Raw genomic sequence first — 19,730 nt, forward strand, 5'->3', positions numbered from 1 at the left:
GAGTGCTGCAGCAACCCTCTGGCTTATCCATGTCAACTTGAAAAATTAGTAAAACTGTTCAATAAGCCCCAAACAAACAAAATCCTAAACAAAGCCAGCAACTCTAAAACAGCTCTGAGTGTTTTGATGACAGATGAAAGCAACAGTAAGACTGGAAATATGAACTCCAGACTGGAAATGCAACATGGTAGAGACTTCTTGTAATATAAGTTGGGTTATGCAGAATCCAATCTTTACATTCATCTCACAATGATAAAAATCTGAAGCGTATAACAGCAGCAACAATGAGGTTGGAATTTACTGAAGGGATTTGACCACACTCCAGCAGCCCCTTCCCCACAAGGAAACAGGGTGATGTCAGCAGGCTCTGGATCAATGGTACTGGAAGAGCACAGCAGTTCAGGCAGCATCTGAGGAGCTTCAGCAAAATCGACGTTTCGGGCAAAAGCCCTTCGGCTTTTGCCTGTAACGTCAATTTTGCTGAAGCTCCTCGGATGCTGCCTGAACTGCTGTGCTCTTCCAGCACCATTGATCCAGAATCTGGTTTCCAGCATCTGCAGTCATTGTTTTTACCTTGATGTCAGCAGGCATCCGCCAGAAGACCATCCAGGCACAAGGCCCCCAGAAGTGTTTTCTCAGGACATTCCAGTGGTGCCTAGCACTTCACTCTACTTGTGACTTTCAATACAATGGAAGTTCAAGTGGAGGAGGGTGAACCTGCATCTGACCAGCACACACTGAGTCTGTCTGGATCCTCTCACCACAAACAAACACCAAAGTTGTCCAACTTAAACTACAAGGCCAATAGGCTCTACCCTAGTGGCTGACTTTGGGACTGCAAATAGATGCGTTGATAGGAAAAAGGGAAAGAATGTTGACACCTATTGTATATAGAATCTCACACTGATGAATATGTTGGTACTTTGTATAATCACCTGTCCAATGAACTGGTATTTTAGTTGCAGCTATAAGAATGAAGGCTGTCTCCCTTCTGTTGTGCCACACTATTTTAGAAACATGCCTGAAGGAGTGTAATGCTTGACATAGTGCCCATTGGAGTACAACATCTTGTCATGTCAGAATGTGGGAACATCAGATGTTGTGAACCCTTCCAACAGTTATTAATGTTGACTTTTATTACACCACAGGAAAAGCAAAGAAAGAACAAACCAAAAAACTGTATTTATATTTGGGAATAAACAGAGGCTGCTTGCCTGTCCAGCATCAACAAATTTCCAATCAATCAATGAATGATGACTTCACCCAACTCAGTTCCACTGGGAGCAGTTGTCAAATAAGAACTGTCTGGATTGTTGCACACGATATTGTTATGTTCTATCATGGCTAATCATCCAACTTAGTGCCCTATTTCTGCTTTCTCCCCTTATACTTTAGCCTTAAGAATGATCTTTAACTACTTCATAAATACGTTCAACGTTTTGCCCTCAACTGCTTTGTATGGCAGAAAATTTTCACAGGCTCCCCACTTCCTGAGTGAAGAAAATTCTCCTCATCTCAATCCTGTATGGCTGACCCCACATACTTAGATTGTTCCCACTGGTCTGGAGTCCTTGGTCATCAGGAATACCCTTCCTGCTTCTACCCTCTCTAGCCCTGTTGGAATCTCAGATTTCTATAAGATATCCGTCATTCTTCTAAACCCCAGTGAACAGTGTCCTAATCAATCCAGACTCTCTTTAAATGTCAGTCCTATCATCCCAGGAATTAGTCTGGCAAGTCTTTGTTGCACTCACTCCATAGTCAGAGCATCCTTTCTCAGATAAGAAGACCAAAATCGCATGTCATATTCCAGTTGCGGTCTTAACAAGACCTTATTCATTTGTAAAAAAGACACCCCTGCTTCTTTTCTTCCCTGACTTACCATTTCAACTTTTTTATCTGCCTAATCTTTTTTTCTCTCTTTCTGGGCTCCCTCTCCACGTGACTGCTGGGACCTCTCCATCTCCATCAATGATGACCGACTCAGCACTGACAATTTTTACAAACCCACCGACTCCCACAGCTATCCGGATTACACCTCTTCCCACCTTACCTCCTGCAAAAATGCTATCCCGTATTCCCAATTCCTCTGCCTCCACTGCATCTGCTCCCATGAGGACCAGTTCCACCACAAAAGATACCAGATGGCCTCCTTCTTTAAAGACTGTAATTTCCCCTCCCAAAGTGGTTGAAGATGCCCTCCAGCACATCTCATCCACTTCCCGCATCACCGCCCTCAAACCCTACCCCTCCAACTGCAACAAGGACAGAACCCTCCCACCCCGGTCCTCACCTTCCACCCCACCAAACTCCGCATAAACCGCATCATCCGTCAACATTTTCGCCATCTACAAATGGACCCCACCACCAGGGATATATTTCCCTCCCCACCTCTATCCGCTTTCCACAAAGACCGTTACCTCCGTGACTACCTGGTCAGGTCCACGCCCCTAACAACCCACCCTCTCCTTCTGGCACCTTCCCCTGCCACCACAGGAGTTGCGAAACCTGCGCCCCACCTCCCCACTCACCTCCATCCAAGGCCCCAAAGGAGCCTTCCACATCCAAAGTTTCATCTGCACTTCCACACATGTCATTTATTTCCTGATGTAGTCTCCTTTACAATGGGGAGACTTGACACCTTCTCGTAGAGTGCTTTAGTGAACATCTCCGGGACACTCGCTCCAATCAACTCCACCACCCCGTGGCCAAACATTTCAACTTCCCCTCCCACTCTACCAAGGACATGCAGGTCCTGGGCCTTGTCCACTGCCACTTTCTCACCATCCGATGTCTGGAGGAAGAACTTCCACCTCGGAAAACTTCAACCCGAGGGCATCAACGTATACTTCATCAGTTTCCTCATTTCCCCTCCCCCCACCCCCCCCCTCCCATTTCTCTCTCTACCCCAGAGGCCCCCAGCCTTATTCTTGATGAAGGGCTCCTACCCAAAACGTCAATTTTCCTGCTCTTCAGATGCTGCCTGACCTGCTGTGCTTTTCCAGCACCTCTCTAATCTTGACTTCATCCCCCTCCTGCCCAATCCTCACCTCAGCATAAACACCACCTTTCCTAGCTTCTATCAGTTCTGAAAAAAGGTCACTGGATTCAAAATATTAACTGTGCTTTCTCTCCACAGATGCTGCCAGCCCTATTGAGTTTCTCCAGCAATTCTATTTTTGTTTGATTCAGAGCTCTATCATCCAAAGTTTTTTTTTTATTTACAAGGTAATGCACTATAGCCTCATTGAAACCAGGATGGTGGTGACTTTCGATGACACCCCTCCACCCCCTGTAGTATGCCATGCCCTCCAATGCTCTATTATCTCCTAGCATATCTGTTGAGTTCCGCCCCTTCATAGTAAATGCTCCCTCTTCATCCCATTTTCTAAACTCCAATTCTCACACTTGGCCTCCCCAGATTCTCCAACACAGCAGTAGCCCCAATAACCCGTGCCCCCACCACCTTAATTTTCATACAGAACCCCACAGGACTGACTGTGGTCCATGCCCCTGACCAACCTGGAATCATATCCCTGACTGATAACAGACCAGACTCCTGCCCAATCTTGGTGGCTGCGATCCCCGGCTGACCCGTCGCTTAAGCCTGGAGGGATGTGCTTGAGCTGAAGGGCTTCTCAGCCTGTGACCAATCTCCCGAGCTATAATGAGATGGATCCCCAAATAATCATCTCAGCAAGTGCTTCACTGACCATGTTCAAGACCTTGGACTGAGATTGAACATTACCCTTGACTGACCTTAGTGCTGAAAAGTGTGGCATTGGAAAAGCACAGCAGATCAGGCAGCATCTGAGAAGCAGGAGAATCGAAGTTTTGGGCATAAGCCCTTCATCAGGAATTACCTTAGTGCCATTTGACAGGACAAAAGACTACATTCCAAGTCAGACATGGCCATTTGTTGAAGCACATTCAAGGTATCTAACATGTAAGCTGCTTGCACATGTTCTAGATGTGACATTTTCATAGCATGGTACCATAAACAACAAGTTCACCTTCTTTTCTGACTACTTGTCAAATACGATAAATTGCCAGTTTTAGTGTCTGTTTTGAAAAGCAAGGCAAGATGGGACCATTGTGAGGCTGTAAATTCTGAATGAAGTGACTATGCACTAAAAAGCAAGGCGAGGTGAAGATGCTGCCAGTATCCTAGTAGGCACAGTGAATGAATGCTAAGAAAGTAAGCTAAGAGCCCCAGGATGCATCCTGTACCAATGCACAAGATGGGTGCCTGTCTCTGTGCTCAAATTGGCCTGGTAGCAGCCTTGCAATGTCAGTGTTGATGAGCTTCAAAGTGCAGTGATGAAGTGCTAAAAAGTGTTTGGAGATGTGCTTTGATGATGTGGGAAGGCTGGTGTTTTTTGATACCAACCTCCCTAGACGAAGTACCACTTCCCAAGGACTGTGCCCTAAGATGTTGGAAAAAGCTGGTCAAGATGACACCTGGAGAAGATTTTGATGAACTTCAGTGCCAGGATAATGCTTTCTGTAATGTTAGAACTTAGTGTTATTTAGTTTCCCTCTGCACCCTGGGAAAGTAGCAACCTGCATTAATGAGTTGAGATTAATAATGAAATGTCATTGCATGCAAAAGGCCTCTTGCCCCTCACTAGGAAGATTATCCTCGAACTGTTGAAAGCTTATGTGGAAAACGGGACTTTTATTTCTCAATGTCAAGAATCTAACTTTTCCATTCTTGCTATGATTTCCCAACTGTCTTATAATTGTCCTCAGCATGATTGAGAGTCTGGAAAAAGTCCATCCCCAGACTTTGTTGTATATCTTACATGAGCTAACATATAGGGAAACATTCAAACTATCTTATACTGGCAAGGACGTTTTATCCAAAGAAAATGTGCAAGTTGCCTTACAATGCTTCCATTATATTCAGCATTTAGAATTGGCATTTGACTTCAGTGGTGCAGAGGTCAGATCACCAAACTCAAAGACACCTCATCTTACTGCCCCCTCAACCACAACCTCACCTCCTATCACCAAACCATCATCTCCCAGACTATACACAACCTCATCACCTCAGGGGATTTCCCACCCATAGCTTCCAACCTCAAAGTTCGGGAATCCCGCACTGCCTGGTCCTATCTCATACCCAAGATCCATGAAGCCTGACTACCCCGGCCGACCCATCGACTCAGCCTGCTCCTGCCCAACCAAACTCATCTCCATATACCTCGGTACTGTCCTTATACCCTGGTCCAGGAACACCCCATATACGTTCAAGACACCACCTGCGCCCTCCACCTCCTCCAAGACTTTCGTTTCCCTGACCCCCAACACCTCATCTTCACCATGGACATCCAGTCCTTATACACCTCCATCCACCATGATGAAGGCTTCCAAACCCTCCATTTCTGACTCTCCCGACATCCCCACCAGTACCTTTCCACTGACACTCTCACTTGTTTGGCTGAACTGGTCCTCGCCCTCAATACTTTTTCCTTTGAATCCTCCCACTTCTTCCAGACAAAAGGGGTAGCCAGGGGGATCCGAAAGGGCCCCAGCTATTCCTGTCTTTTGTTGAGTACGTGGAACAGTCCATCTTCCACAGTTACACCGGCACCAACCCCTATCTTTTCCTCGGCTACATTGATGACTGTATCTACACCACTTTGTGCCCCCACCTTGTGCTTCATTAACTTCACCAACACATTCCATCCTGACCTTAAATTCACCTGGACCATCTCCTCCCCTTCCTAGACCTCTCCATCTCCATCAACGGTGACTGACTCAACATTAACATCTTCTACAAATTCACCGATTCCCACAGCTACCTGGACTACATGTCCTCCCACCCTGCCTCCGGCAAAAACGCTATCCCTTATTCCCAATTCCTCTGCCTCTGCCGCATCTGCTCCCAGGAGGGCCAGTTGCACCACAGAACACAACAAATGGCCTCCTTCTTTAAAGACTGCAATTTCCCCTCCCACATGGTTGATGATGCCCTCCAGCACATCTCATCCACTTCCCGCATCTCCGCCCTCGAACCCCACCCCTCCAACTACAACAAGGACAGAACCTCTCTGGTCCTCACCTTCTATCCCACCAACCTCCGTATACATCGCATCATCCTCTGCCATTTCTGCCACCTACAAGCGGGCCCCACCACCAGAGATCTATTTCCCTCCCCATCCCTATCCGCTTTCCGTAAAGGCCATCCCCTCCACAACTCCCTTGTCAGGTCCATGACCCCACCAACCCACCCTCCCCTCCTGGCAGCTTCCCCTGCCAATGCAGGAATTGCAAAGCCTGTGCCCACACCTCACCTCCATCCAAGGTCCCAAAGGAGCCTTCCACATCTATCAGAGTTTTATCTGTACTTTCACAAATGTCATTTACTGTATCTGTTGCTCCTGATGCTCTCCTCAACATTGGGGAAACATGACACCTACTTACACAGTCCATGTCAGAGAACATCTCCGGAACACCCGCACCAACCATCCCCACCATCCTGTGGCCAAACACTTCAACTCCCCTCTCACTCCACCAAGGACATGCAAGTCCTGGGCCTCCTCTATCGCCACTCCCTAACCACCCGATTCCTGGAGGAAGAACACCTCATCTTCCACCTCAGGAACCTCCAAGCCCAATATGGATTTCATCAGTTTCCTGATTTACCCTCCCCCCCCCTTATCCCAGTTCCAACCTTTCAACTTGGCACAGCCGTCTTGACCTGTCCTACCAATTCATCTTCCTTCCCACCTCACCACCCCCTTGGCTCACAGCCTCATTCCTGATGAAGGGCTTTTGCCTGAAACGTCGATTCTCCTGCTCCTGGAATGCTGCCTGACCTGTTGTACTTTTCTAGAACCACACTCTTGACTCTAATCTCCAGAATCTGCAGTCCTCAGCTTCACTTATACTTATTCTTAACAGTCAAACTAATAAAATGAGATGCATGTAGCAGCTACCAGGCATGCAGAAAACAGGAATAGGTAAATCATAAAATGCCTGTTCATTATATACTTGAAGTGATCTTTGATAAGGAAATGCCATACAGTATATTATTTTCTCATGACATGATCAAAGGAATGGTGGCTCAGTGGTTAGCACTGTTGCCTCACAGGGCCAGGGACCTGGGTTCAATCCCTGCCTCAGGCGACTATCTGTGTGGTGTTTGCACATTCTCTCTGGGTGTTCCAGTTTTTTCCCACAATCCAAAGATGTGTAGGTCAGGTGAATTGGTCATGCTAAATTGCCCATAGTGTTAGGTGCATTAGTCAGGGGTAAATATAGGGTAGGAGAATGGGTCTGGGTGGGTTACTCTTTGGAGGGTCGGTGTGGACTTGTTTGGCCAAAGGGCCTGTTTCCATACTGTAGAGAATCTAATCTAAACTCAAGTAGGTTTAGGGTCATGATTAAAAATGGGCGAATAATCCTTTCAAGGATTGCATATACCAATTAAGATAAAAGAAGTGATATGGTGAAGAGACTTTGAAGACGGAAAGAAGTAAGAGCATCAGAAGAAGACTTCCATCAAAATTGTGACCCTTTACCAAGTATTTGTAATATTTAATCTGTTATACGCCATTGTTAAATCACTGTTCTCAGTGTTTAAATGTAATACACCGTGTTAGCTTGCTTGCAGTAAATGCCTGCTTCTATTAAAAGTGGTTAAGATTATATAAATCTTTTTTAAGCCTTAGAAGAGTTTCTAAATTGTTAATTATGCACATACTATCCATTAACGTCAGCATGCTTGTATAGACTTCAATACAACTTTACATGGTGAATTTAACATTGATGGATCAACACACTCCATTGGATAGAGAAATGTCAAATGACTATGTTGAGCATTCATGCTCTGTTGCTGATTACAGTGATATCCAACCTGAGTTGTTCATTTTAATCTGTCTAAAATGTTTATTTTCTTACACAAGAAATAAATATAATCAGATTTCCAAAAAGAAAGTTAACTCTGTCAAGAAAGATCTAGACTGTTCTCTGTTTAGCAATTTGAAGCTGTTCGGTTATGGACAGAATGAGATGATGGAATATGCTTTGGAAACAATGATTCATGTGCTGCTGGGACAAGGGAAATTTCACTTGTGGGAATTAGCAAGCAGCCAATGTTGAATACTTGAAATGAAAGACTAAATAGATTTATGAGTTCCATTGTTTTACCTCAGGGAGAAATTATGCAAAATCTTTTTGCAGAACATTAAAAGAAATAGGGCAGAGTCCATCTGCATATTAAAGAGATTGCATACAGTCTGTTGGAGAATTTGGCTCCATAGGACAAGTCCCAGAAATTAGCAGATCACATCAAACAGCATATCTCTTTGGCTATTTACAATACACAAGGAACTAACTGTTTCCAACCAGGCTGTACTTGCAAAACTTAAATACAATATTCAACATTAGATATGATTCTGTGATTATTCAAAATTTACTGAATTATCCAGAATTTACAAAAAACAATACTGACAATCAATTTAGGATTATTAGTTAGGCTTGTAGTGTGGTGCATTTGTGTGTAACTAGGAACCACATGTTAATGAACAGAACTCTGTTCTTTGCAGACATAAAGAACATGTACATACATGCTGCACCTGTTTTAATCCAACAGAGTAAATGAGAAGCATTGACTAATTAAGTTATCAGGATAAGGCCTTGTCCAATCAGAGTCAACCTGCCTGATTGAAAATTCAAACATAGCTTGGTAGTTAATTGTCAGTCATCATAACCTGGTGCATTCTTCGCGTCGACACTTCTACCAATCAGATTCCACTTGATAGTCAATCAGTATTCACTTCTCATACAGTGTAAATATTTGTTTCTCCTTACATTGTTATTCTTGGGAAGTGTTTTGATGAGTGTGGGATGAAAAGCTTTGATAAAATGCATCTTTTTCAGCAATACTTACATTTGTTTTTCTTATTTCAGATGTTCCAATGTCTTAGTCTTCATTATTTGAAGTACAACCTCAAAATTGATATCTTTGTGTTTAAAGTTTGAGTAACACATTTTATTGACCAATATAAGATTATTTACACTGAATTGATTTTGGACTGCCTGCTTTTCCACAATTAACAAAGCAATCTGCACCATTTCTACATTTGTTCTACATGCTTTATTAGGTTTTGAAAAAAAATGTTCTCAGCTTTGGGTATCATAAGACTGAGAAAGTGGTGTCATGCACTCTCTTTGAAATGCTATCCTTTAGGAGATGATCTTCTGACAGTAGTTTTGGTGAGAAACTGTGGGATCTTGATTTAGGAGTGATAAAGAAATTATGGTGTACATCCCTGTCAGAATGATGTGTGACTAAAAATGAAAAATGTGATGGTGTCCCTATTAAACTGCTGATCTCACCTTTTTTGATTTGATTTGGTTTACTATTGCCACATGTACCTAGGTACAGTGGAAAGTTTGTTTTGCATGCAGTACAGGCAGATCATACCATACAAAGTGCATATGCGTAATAGAACAGAGCAAGGAATACAATGTTACAGCTGCAGAGACAGTGCACATGGACCGAGATCAATATTAAATTTAAAATTTGAGAGGTCTATTCAGAAGTCTAACAACAGTGGGGAAGCAGCTGTTCTTGACTCTTTTGGTAAGATGTTTGTGTTCAAGATTTTGTGTTTTCTGCCCAATAGAAAAGGTTGGAAGAGATTATAACCAGGGTGGGAGGGGTCTTTGATTATGTTGATTGCCTTTCCAAGGCAGTGCAATGTATAGATGGAGCTAATGGATGGAATGTTGGCTTGCATGAAGGACTGGGCTGTGTTCACAACTCTCTGTAGTTTCTTATGTCCTGGGCAGAACAGTTGCCATAGCAAGTTGTGATGCATCTGGATAGAATGGTTTTATGGCGTATCTATAAAAATTGGTAAAAGTCTTTATGGACATGTCGAATTTCATTCGCCCCCTGAAGAATTAGTGATGTTGTTGTGCTTTCTTGACCATTGCATCAATGTGGTGGACCTTTCTTAGTAGCAGAGGTATTGGGGATTTGAAATACTGGCAAAGTAACTCTGGTAAAGTTCCAGCTGTGCATCCTATAGAGATTACATGTTGTGAGCACAGTGCATCAATGACTAATGGGTTGGCAGGGATCAAGTAGAATACTTTGGCTTAGATGGCACAAGTCTCTTAAGTATTGGTGTGGATGTATCTAAATAAATGATAAATGTTTAATCATTTTATGACTTGAGGCTCATATGTGGTGAAGAGGTGTTGAGAAATCAAAAGGCAAATCATATTTGACATAACTGGTACACTGAAATTGATTAGAATTGCATTAAATGTGATAAAGGGTCAAAAAATCCAAATTATTCTGAGCGGTGTTATAATAATTATTAGTTAATTGATTGTATTAGTAATTCAGAGGCCTGATCTGATACTGCAGAGACACAAGCTCCAATTAAATAGATTTGGAATTTAAAAAATCAATAGTGGTGATCACATAACTACCAGATTTCCATTAAAAACTCAACTGATTCCTAAGTATCCTTTAAGGCAGGAATATGGTATTCTCACCCAATGTATCTCCTATGTATCTCCAGTCCCCAGCAATGTGGTTGATTCTTTACTGTTCTGTGAAATGGCCTCATCAGCCAATCAATTGAAGTAAATTGCCATGATAAAACATTAATATGGACATTGGATTCAGATACAACATAAGCACACCCAGTCCAATTTATTCTGTAAAGTCCTCCTCTGACTGAAGTTTTGTATCAAAATTGCAAGAGCACTCCAGCAGATGAATCAAGCAATAGGCTAATGTAATTATACTCATAGAAGCATACATTTCAAGCAACGTTGGCGAGTCCTTCATCAGTATCCACAGGTGTGTCCATTAGAAGTGACTGAACAATGATATACAGTTGTAAAGAAGTGGCCCTGGAGTCCTCTGCATTGACTTTGGACCCAATGAAATCCAATGGCATCAGATCAGATGTGGTGCTGATTATCACCTTCTCTCAGCTGATGAATCATTATTCCTTCATGGTGAACACAACTTGGAAGGAACACTAAGGGAAGTAAGGACATAGAATAATTGCTGGATGAGAGATTTCAACATCTATAACCAAGTCTAATTTAGTGGGACCATTATTGGTCAAGCTAGTGTGATTAATGTATTAAAATAAATATTATGATTTTTATTATTGGGAAATGACAATTTTAATGTTGAATTAAAATAGATTTTCATTTTCTGCACTAAGAAGGTAGCTTATTTCTTTGGACAAAGGTCAGGAAGTGATTTCAAACAGTGAATTTAAGCATAATTTCTATGAACATATGTAACTTACTCAGGCTAAATGACTAGGTCTAGGTTTGACCTGGGGAGATAAATGATGAAATGTTTACAAAGTTCAACTTCTATGACACACAGGAAAACAGATCTATAGTCACAATCAGATTTTAGGTGTGAAGAACTGTTTCATACCAGTGGAAGGGCAGTTTGGAAAGTGCAGCTCAAGCTTTCAGAGCTGGAAAGGAGTTTTAAAACTCTTTTAGTGGTTTAAGTGAACAGAGCATTTCTTAAAGTTCAGTCTGTTCAAAGTTAAAAATCACAAAACAACAGGTTATAGTTCAACAGGTTTGTTTGGGAGCACTGCTCCTCCATCAGGTGGTTGTGGATCAGTGCTCTGAAAGCTAGTGCTTCCAAATAAACCTGTTGGACTATAACCTGGTGTTGTGTGATTTTTAACTTTGTACACCCCAGTCCAACACCAGCATCTCCAAATCAGTTTGTTCAAAGGCCTTGAGGAGAGACAGTAATTGAAAGAATCAGACCTGTTGAATATGGTGAAAGTTGTTGAAAGGAACAATTGTAAATCATTTTGCTGTTGCTGTTATGATGGTAAACTGTGGAATTTATATGTATAATTTTTAATGTTATTTGCTGTAATCTTGAATTTCTGTTTTTGAATTAGAAACTGGTGGGCTTTTGTATGCATCTGAAGTTAATTATTAACTTGTATGTATTTCTCTAACTATGATGATTTATTTTAAAAGATAATTTTTGTAGCCTCACTATAGAATCAATGAATTTGTGCACAATTCTGTTCACTTCAGATTGCTCGTGACCCAACATAATAAAGAATGGAATCTTAAAGATTGGTTAGAGACTTCTGGAATCTGTTTTTTTTCATTTATTTTTAAGGGAAATACACTTAACTGAGAGAGAGAACATGTTCGTTTCAATTTTGACTTTGGGCAATCTTAGTCCTGTGAAGACCTTGGGTTAAAATGGCCGAATAGAGCAGTGCTTCTGAGAAGGAAATGATAGGTTAGTGAATTGAATTACCTTGGAATTAAACACTAGTGTTAGACACAGACTAGAATGTAGGGAAAAAAAATCCAACAGTGATTATTTAGCTGTGTACTTTGAAGTTTAAGTCTGTGATAGCTCCAGGTTGAAGCCATCTGCAGTTCCAGTTTAAAAGTTGAAGCAACAAGTGACGTAAGCCTACCAAGCTTTTAAATACAGAGAAGCTGGTCTGAATGTTACGTAAGTGGTTACAAATCACACAACACCAGGGTATAGTCCAACAAGTTTGATTGGAAGCTCTAGCTTTTGGAGCGGCGCTCCTTCATCAGGTGGATGTGGAGTGCACAATTGTAAGACACAGAATTTATAGCAAATAAACTGTGCACTCCACAACCACCTGATGAAGGAGCGGCACTCCGAAAGCTAGTGCTTCCAATTAAACCTGTTGGACTATAACCTGGTGTTACGTGATTTGTAACTTTGTACTCCCCAGTCCAAAACCGGCATCTCCAAATCATTACATAAGTGGTGCTTTGTAAACTGTACCAGAAGGGATGTTTTGGCTGCTGTACACAAGCTGCTTTGTTTCTTTCTCATTTAGAGAGGAGTGTTCTGGTAGTAATGGATTCTACTTTTACTTTGTGTCTAAAATCTTTGAACTTGTATTTTATGTAGATAATCTGGATTATTCTACCGGATCGATGCTCTTTTTGTAACACATGTCCAAATTATTGTGAAAGCAAAATGTGCAGCATGTATGCTTATGGTTCAGCAAGAGACCACTTTGTTAAAATAAAAACAATTAAAAACATATCAGGTTCATGACTGGAATCTGACTTCTCCAGTAACAACATCTGCTTGGATCATAACACTGTTTATGTTAAGCTCCTTCTAAAATTATAAAGGAAGTGACAATTTAGTGAAAAAAATTAGTTGTTAATTAAGTTAATATGAATTAATAGAAACGGGATGTTGTCTAAGGAACCTTTGAATGCATGCTGAAACACTAAAAGGAAACAGTGTACAGAAATTCTGAGAATTTCTTGATATCCTTGAGGCTAGGGATTTGCCAAGCACTTGTGACAAAAGCCAGATGGGTGGACCAGTTAAACGTCAATTATTCATAAAGAGACAATCTAAGCAAAGTGAAGACTTGTTTGTTTTATAGATAAGAATGAATGATGAAATATCATTCAAACTGGTGCCGAATTAGCCTGGAAGTGTTAAAAGGCAATACACATGTACATACAAACAGAGAGCCAGAGCAATCTTAGGACATAAAAGGGTCAACTTTACCACCAATTCCTCTAGGGTGAGACAAAGATACTCTAAAGAAATTACACTGGATTAAAGTCATAGAGTCATGAAGATGTACAGCACGAAAGCAAACCCATCGGTCCACCTCGTCCATGCCAACCAGATATCCTAAATTAATCTAGTCCCATTTACCAACATTGAGCTCATACCCCTCAAAATGCTTCCTATTCATATACCCATCCATATGCCTCTTAAATACTGTAATTGTACCAGCCTCCATCATTTCCTCTGACAGCTCATTCCATACACACACCATCCTCTGCACAAAAAAGTTGCCTCTGAGTTCCCTTTTAAATCTTTCCCCTCTCACCCTAAACCTATCCCCTCTAGTTCTGGACTTGCCTACACCAGGGAAAAGACGTTGTTCATATCCATGTGCCTCATGATTTTATAAACTTCTATAAGGTCACCCCTCAGCCTCTGATGCTCCAAGGAAAGCAGCCCCAGCCTATTCAACCTCTCCCTATAGCTCAAATCCTCCAACCCTGGCAATATCCTTGTTTGTCTTTTCTGAACCCTTTCAAGTTTCACAACACCCTTCATATAGGAGGGAGACCAGAATTGCACACAACATTCCAAAAGTGACGTAACCAATGTCCTGAACAGCCGCAACATAACCTCCCAACTCCTATGCTCAATGCTCTGACCAATAAAGGAAAGCATACCAAATGCCTTCTTCACTATCTTATCTATCTGTAACTCCACTTTCAAGGAACTATGAACCTGCACTCCAAGATCTCTTTGTTCAGCAACACTCCCCAGGATTTGACCATTAAGTGTCTAAGTCCTGCCCTGATTTGCCTTTCCAAAATGCAGCACCTCACAATTATCTAAATTAAACTCCATCTGCCACTCCTTGGCCCATTGGCCCAACTGATGAATATCCCGTTGTACTCTGAGGTAATCTTCTTCACTGTCCATGACACCTCTAATTTTGGTGTCATCTGCAAACTTACTAACTATATCTCCTTTGTGAGTATAGTTTTCACTACATCTTATTTGTTTGCATATGCATGCCAGATCTATGCCAGATTTAAACACTGGATGTAAATCTAAAGTAGAATATTCATGTTATAACTATTCTTAATTAATTCTATAGCTCCTACTTATTATTAAGATAATATAACATTGATTATTTACTTTTCTTTAATAGCCACTATTTGTATAAGTGTATTGACTGTCTTTAAGTATTATATTCTCCACCTCCCCAATAATTTTCAAACCATATAAGGTGGTATTTATTTCTAACAACGCAATTTAGAACTCATTCCAATATTAAATGTTCATAAACAATTATAGATAACATTATGGTCTCAAAGTTATATCCTAAGAAACCCTTCTCTTGATATAAAAACCTATGATTCTTTGGGATTACCCTGCTGTATACCTATAGATATATTCTACCCTGAGATAAATTTGCTTGTTTGAAAATTATTGGGGAGGTGTAGAGTTCATTGCTGGAAAACCTAAATAATTAACCTGGCAAAAAAAGAAAATCCTTGTAGCAATTGTCAAAAGATCAATATGAGGAAGAAAACTGCTGACCTTGACTTCATTCTTACCCATCTACCTGTTGCAGAAGCATCTGACCATAATGGTATTGGGAGGAGCAACTACTTCATAGTCTTTGTGCAGATGAACTACCTTCTTAGTAATGAAGATAGCTTCTATTATCAATGTGTTAAAATGTAAAGAATAAGAACAGACTTAGCATCTGAAAACTGGAATCCATATGGACTATGGGCCATCAGCAGCAGAACTGCATTTGAAACAAACTTTTAACCCAATGCTGAGTATATCCCTTCACCCTAATGTTACCATCAAGTTACTGCACCAACACTATTTCAATGCCAGAAGGAATATCAGGGATGTTTAACAATGAAGTGGTTGATCTGATGAAGCTTCACAATGGGACTTATATCTGTACAAAACTGCTTACTCACTGGCAAACAATCCCACAACCTATGGATCAGGCCAAAACTCTGCAGTTTTACTACTTCCAGTTTTGAATGATGTTCTACAATTAAACAGCAAACCTGACTAAATGAGTTCTCAAATCTTCAATGATAGGGAAGGCCAATGTTGAAACATCTGCATCATCTTCAGTCAGATATGGCTTGTAAAAGAAAACTTTGGCTGCTTGCTACTGTCCCCCATGTGAGAATGTGGATTTGTATCATTGTTGTAAAATAAGATCTTGAGATGTATGTGGGTTCAGCCTGGCTGAGGGGTGACCTTATAGAGGTTTACAAAATTATGAGGGGCACGGATAGGATAAATAGGCAAAGTCTTTTCCCTGGGGTGGTGGAGTCCAGAACTGGAGGGCATAGGTTTAGGGTGAGAGGGGAAAGATATAAAAGAGACATAAGGGGCAGCTTTTTCACACAGAGAGTGGTACGGGTATGGAATGAGCTGCCAGAGGAAGTGGCGGAGGCTGGTACAATTACAACATTTAAGAGGCATTTGGATGGGTATATGAATAGGAAGGGTTTGGAGGGATATGGGCCGGGTGCTGGTAGGTGGGACTAGATCGGGTTGGGATATCTGGTCAGCATGGACGGGTTGGACCGAAGGGTCTATTTCCATGCTGTACATCTCTATGACTCTATGGTGAACAAGAATGCTTTATGAAGCTTGACAAGGTGAGGATGAGAAGCTGAAGGAATAAGTGAGGATAATTCATCCACATCCTGAGGGTCTTGGTTTTATATTCTTGACTGTTTGTCATAATAAAGAGAATGAAGAGCGTATGTGAACCATGCAGTCATGTTAATAGGTTAATTAGGAGAGAATAAAATGGGCCAGATGTTGATATATCTGACATTGCAATATGTGTGATTTTTGATATGTTGTGACTTAATGGCAGTATGCATGGACTGTAATAATCAAAAGTAATGCAGGCATTAGAGTTTTGATGCTGTGGTCATGCAGGAATGGTAAAGTTTGATTTACTTGAGTTCTCATGGTAAGTTATCATCTCAATAACAATAATAACAAAGGATCGTATCGCTATATTGAAATCATGCAGAGTACTGAGAATGTGCATTCACTTTGGATTGGTACGATGACTTCATTAGAAACCCGAATCAGGAGATGATGCTCATTTGTGGCTTGATACTTGTGATACTTATAACTTATTATTCAATTCTGCACAATGGAGAGGTCACTATCTTTGTCTCTTCTGGTGATTTATGACTACAATGATTTTCTACTATGATTAAATACAGTCTTATTTTGGTAGGTTTCTGCAAACTCTTTTATTCACATTATCACACATAATACTACTGTTCCTGTAAGTACATTTCTTACAGGTACAGGTTGCCCCATTCTTCCTTCATAGTCCCTTGCTGATGACGTCTGTTACTGCTGTTACATTGTTCTATACATCACCAATGCATTATTATATCCATTCTCTTTATATTACAATAAGGTTGGAAGTGGCATTGTGCCCTGATGATTGCCTCAATACCCTCTAAGTCACTATTAGGCAAAAGCTTAACAAGACCAACCATAGAAATACTGTGGCTGCAATAGCAAATCAGAAGCACACACTTCCTGCTCCCTAAAGCCTGTCCACTATTACTAATGTGCAAGTCAGGAGTGTGATGGAATAACCTTCACTTTCTGTTGCAACAGCACTCAGAAACTTGATAACGTTCATAATTGTGTCTCAGGGCCCACTTGGTTCACAGCGGTAGAGTAAAATGACCAGACTTTTTAATTAAATAAATATAGTTCATTGCATGGTAGCAATCGTATAAGTTAGGTTAGTAAGTTAGATGTTGTGAAGATTGCTAGGTCTTCACCCAACAGGAATTCTGATCTTCCCTTTATGACATTATCAGATTTGGTGGAGTTGAATGCATTTCAAACATTAATCCTTTCAAAATCATTACATTATGCAAAACCTTCTCATATGCTTTTTCTGACAGGTAACATGAATGCATATACATGTACAATTATATTTTCCACTAACTAAAGGACCTTCCAACCCCATCACCAATACCATTAAGGAGGATAGGTCAGCAGACACACGGGAACATCATTACTTGTAAGTTCCTCTCTAAACCTCTCACCATCTAAATTTTGAAATATACTGACATTCCTTCATGGTTGCTGTGTCAAAATCTTGTAACTCTCTCCTGAATGGCTTTGTGGGTGCACATACACCAAATGGACCACAATGGTTCAGGAAGACAGCTCAGCACCATCTTTTCCGAGGTAGCTAAGGATGGGCAATAAATGCTGGTTCATCCAGAGATACCTATATTCCATGAATGAACTAAAACACAAATTTGCCCAACCTGGTATTGTTTAGGCAATGGATCTGATATCACAGACTCAACTGTGTTTACATGCTATCTTGTTCTGTTAGACTCTTTCTGTTCTGACATTTAAATTTCCCTGTTGTCATCATAATTGTAGCAAATGTGGTTGTGCTCTGAAAGGATTTCTCTTGAACCTCTGTCATTATATTCTGCAGCATTAATTTAAAGTTATCCCTCAACACAACAGTGTTTTACTTTACTCATGGAGGTCCAGTAACTGTTTGCTTCAGGGCTGTGAATCTAAACTGGACTTTTCAAACAGATTCTTAATTCTTGATGGAATCAACAATGGCTAGGTATAACTTGCTGTCAACTTCAGAAATGATTGTGCAGAATGAATGACAGTGTAGAGAGGTTGGCGTAAAGAGGCAATGGCTGAAGCAACCTGCCCAGCGAGAAAACAGAGTGAATGATGTCGAGGAATTTTGGAGGAAGAAGTTGATGTTGTGAGGAGGTTTGGAACAAATATGCAGGGCAAACCCCAAGTGAATGTGGCAGCGAGCAAAGTGCTAGATCCGATGAGCTTCTCTCCATAGCTGAAATAGCTTAGTTGGTTGAGCATTAGACTGAAGATCTAAAGGTCTCTGGTGCAATCCCAGGTTTTGGCAAAAGCAGCATTGCTTGAGTGCTCCCTCCTTTGTTTAGCTGTGATGGAGGCAAGTGAATTTGAAGCTCTGCACCTTGTGTTGCTGGCACAATGGTTGATTTGATTGCATCACACTCTGCATTGTGCCCCTGTAGTAATAGATGTGTTGTTCTGGACCTTTTGCTTCCTGTCTCTTGGCAAATTTCTTCTCACTCGCTGCGTAGCGAGTATTCCAAAACAGTCAAATAATCAAATTGACAAACCCTCAAATCTGCACCAAATCAAATTCTTCTGACTGTTCATTGACGAACATCTGTGAATGCATCAAACGGTCTCTGAAGCTCAAACTTGTTTCAGTATTTCTCTTTCCAGGTGTGAAGTAAAAGGTTTTTTTTAGATTTTAGATTAGATTACATTACAGTGTGGAAACAGGCCCTTCGGCCCAACAAGTCCACACCGACCCGCTGAAGCGTAACCCACCCGTACCCCTACATTTACCCCTTACCTAACACTACGGGCAATTTAGCATTGCCAATTCACCTGACCTGCACATCTTTGGACTGTGGGAGGAAACCGGAGCACCCGGAGGAAACCCACGCAGACACGGGGAGAACGTGCAAACTCCACACAGTCAGTCGCCTGAGGTGGGAAATGAACCCAGGTGTCTGGCGCTGTGAGGCAGCAGTGCTAACCACTGTGCCACCATTTGAACTTTAGCTGATGTTTCTTCCTTGTTGATTTTTCCATGAATTTTAGTTTGCAGGCTGTTTGACTATTCAACTGCGGTAGTTGCATGTGTAATTCTTAAAGCTGTGAAGTTGTTTGAGCTGTAAATGCTTCTGAGTCATTTGGAATTCTCACCATTGTTACCTTGTGTTATTAAGCTTCAACACCTACTGCTATTATGTGATAACAACGACTGCCACCTTGTGGTTAGAGTAGTTTGCTGCCACCATTCCCTTTTCCATGATTGGGTTCCAGGACCTTGGTTTTACAATGGGAGAGGAAAAGTATTAGTAATTTGCCATGTAATATTTCCTTCCATCAATATGTGCCAAACCTCCCAATGTCCATGCAATACAGAGCAAATATTGACTACTGGGGAGTCTTAATGACAAAAGACTTTTATTTTAAACAAGATGTAGTCCTTTGTATGATAACAATCAAGTACAAGTTACAAGTAAGTTAGATCTCATTACTAAGACAGTTGGGAGACCTGGGAATATTAGTCTTCACCCAA

The 19,730-nt window shown here is 41.2% G+C and overlaps 1 non-coding gene across 1 annotated transcript; it reads left to right on the plus strand.

Moving 5' to 3' along the window:
• The first annotated feature begins 18,439 nt into the window (after positions 1–18,439).
• Positions 18,440–18,512, plus strand: trnaf-gaa. Its single transcript has one exon. It is a non-coding gene; the product is annotated as a tRNA-Phe (tRNA).
• Positions 18,513–19,730: the final 1,218 nt, after the last annotated feature.

The sequence above is a fragment of the Chiloscyllium plagiosum genome, chromosome 26, assembly GCF_004010195.1.
Source record: "Chiloscyllium plagiosum isolate BGI_BamShark_2017 chromosome 26, ASM401019v2, whole genome shotgun sequence".
Taxonomy (NCBI): Eukaryota; Metazoa; Chordata; class Chondrichthyes; order Orectolobiformes; family Hemiscylliidae; genus Chiloscyllium; species Chiloscyllium plagiosum.